We start from the raw sequence: 2,952 nt of genomic DNA on the forward strand, positions 1-2,952 counted from the left end.
GTACTTCAAGCCACACTAAACATAATTATATTTCAAGTGTGTTTATGATTAGTTAACTTAAAGAGTGCTAAATTGGAACAACTAATTTTGTGCCAAGTATATTTAAATTGTAATTAAATTGTAGAAAAGCTCAACTTAAAGTGTATTTAGTGTACTTTTGTGTGCTAAAGTGGAACAACTTAAAGTATATTTAGTGCACTTCAAGTACATGACTTTTATGTACTAATACATGCCTAATTAGTTAAATTAAAGTGTACTTTGTTTGTATTATAAGTACATTAAAAATTAGATGTTAGTGTATTAAAATATATACTTAATTATACTTTTGGTATACTACTTTCTACCTTCATGCAAATTTGTTACAAGTATACTAAAGGCTGAAAGACTTGTGGGACTACTTCCAGGTAAAAAAACATACTTTAATGTATTTAAACCACATCCAAATTATAATAATACATTGCAAATAATACAGAAACTTGTACTATCTCTAAATGTATAAACATTTACATATGGCTTTTAAACATTTTCAAAGGAAAACTTTAATAACACATTTTCAAATATTGCTTCTTTCGTACATAGGAAATAGAAAATAGAAATAGGTTTATTTCAGGCAGCAGACCTAAACATTACAAATAAACCTTTAAGGACAATTCCAGGTGAATTCAACTTGGGGGTGTATTTTGGGTCTAAAAGAAGGAATGTGAAGATTTTCAGTTTAATTGCTCCTGTTTTGCGGTAGCTTGGTCTGTCCTCGCATCGCTACGGCAGCAATGAATGGGAGTGGATGCAAGTTCCGCTGGTTAGCCTGTTTACATCCCTCAAAGCCGCATTTTTTTCCACAGACAGCGTCAGATGGCGACTCAAACATGTACCGAGAAGTTTATTTACTTCAAGCAAGCCGACATGCTTGTAAAACTAGATCTAATTCAAAGTCTTGTGCGAGACCCTGCTGCCGTGCTCGGTGCATTCAGGTGCAGTAGGAGCTACCTTTTGTGTCATAAACACAGGAATATCGACTCTTTACTTGCTTCAAGTGTACATTTTTTTCAACAGACAGCGTCAGGTGGCGACTCAAACATGCGCCGATACGTTTTTTTTACTTGAAGCAAGTCAAGAGTCGATATTCCTGTGTTTATGACACAAACGGTAGCTTTCTGACTACCCCTGAATGCACCGAGCACGGCAACAGGGTCTCGCGTGAGACTTTGAATTTAGATCTAGTTTTACAAGCATGTCGGCTTGCTTGAAGTAAATAAACTTCTCAGTGCATGTTTGAGTAACCATCTGACGCTGTCTGTGGAAAAAAATTGCGGCTTTGAGGGATGTTAACAGCCTAACCAGCGGAACTTACATCCACTCCCATTCATTGCTGCCGTAGCGATGCGGGGACAGACGCAGCTACCGCAAAACAGGAGACGTTAAACTGAAAATCTTCACATTCCTTCTTTTAGACTTAAAATGATAAGAACATACACCCTCAAGTTGAATTTGCCTGGAATTGTCCTTTAAAGAAGGATAAGCAAAACACATGTACATACACAGTGTAACACAATTCTTACCCAGGTAAGTAGGAACATTAAAAAAAAAAAAAAATTGCAGCTATGTTTGAAAGTTCAAGTCACCTCTTTTTTCAGTCACTCCCAGTATGAAATGTTCAGTCCACTGAGGAAGTGAAGAGGATCTATCCTACCGCATGGTTGAATGTGTTGGATATGTGTATGTGTGTGTGTGTGTGTGTAATGAAGTGATGAAAGGATCCAGGTTCTTGATTCTTTGCGGGCACCATATCTCTAGTTGTCCTCCAGGCTGTGGTTCGCCATCAAACGTCTCGATCCAGGCTCCAACATCCGGGTAGGTCCAAGGTTCAAAGGATCCAACAGGAAAACCTGACCTATGATGAGTAATGTCAGAACATTCTCTTAATTCTCTCAACTCTCAATCATGAAATACAATATATAAATCATGTTAAATCCACTCAATTCACAGAGAATATTTTTAACTGAATAAACATTGTAATATGACACCACACCCAATAATATCATAGCAACATTCTCAAAATATCAGAGATTAAGTTATTAAAATAACTTCTCCACATCAATAATATAAAAATAACGTCTTCACATAGTAATAAGCATGCAAATATAACATTAATACCAGTAAGAAGACGTACAGTGTGCACCTTCTGCCATGTCTTAGCATAAAATAGTGACTCGGCGTGCTAAAAACGCAGATACTGTGCTAAATCATCAGATTTTACAGTTCAGTGTGCAACCAATTCTCAAAACGTCTCATATTGCACCTTCAAAATGAAGCTAGTGCTAGCTTTAACGCTAGTGATTCACACGAGTGGGTAAGGTCTCTGGTATTAGCACTGATTAGCACTGGCGGTTAGCATTTAGCATGGAAAAAACGATTTCTCACCGATGCGTTTTCTTCTTGGTGGAGATGTCGGGTCCCTCTAGCTTCACTCTCACAGGTCCAGGGCGTCACCGGAGTCATCCCGTAGTTTTTAAACACTTTTATCAACTTTTACTAGTGTCTCCTCTTCACAAGCTAGGTGTCGTGCTCGATGCGGGGCTGCTCGCTCTCCTGACAACGGCTCCGGAGGAAGTGAACCTTGTTCTGAGCAGGTCAAGGGGCGGGAGCTTCTTCCCGATTGGCTGACAGCTCATCTCCAGCCAATCTCTTTCAAAATAAACGTATAAAAAAATATTTTATCACTGTTCAATTTCTTTTTATAGGTAAGTATCTGTTTTTAATTATTAACATAACTTAGTATTTATTAATTAACTTTTTAAATATGAATTCAGCTGTTTTAATATGCAATCAACTAATTTTTAATACAGACTTTTAACCTTGGTTACAACAGACATTATAACATTAAAACAATGTGCTTAAAGGGATATTTCAACATTTTGGCAGATTTGCCCGTTAATCCCTAGTCTTAGGGAT

Source organism: Trachurus japonicus, chromosome 7, assembly GCF_045865225.1.
Source record: "Trachurus japonicus isolate A0001 chromosome 7, Traja_1.0".
Classification (NCBI taxonomy): Eukaryota; Metazoa; Chordata; class Actinopteri; order Carangiformes; family Carangidae; genus Trachurus; species Trachurus japonicus.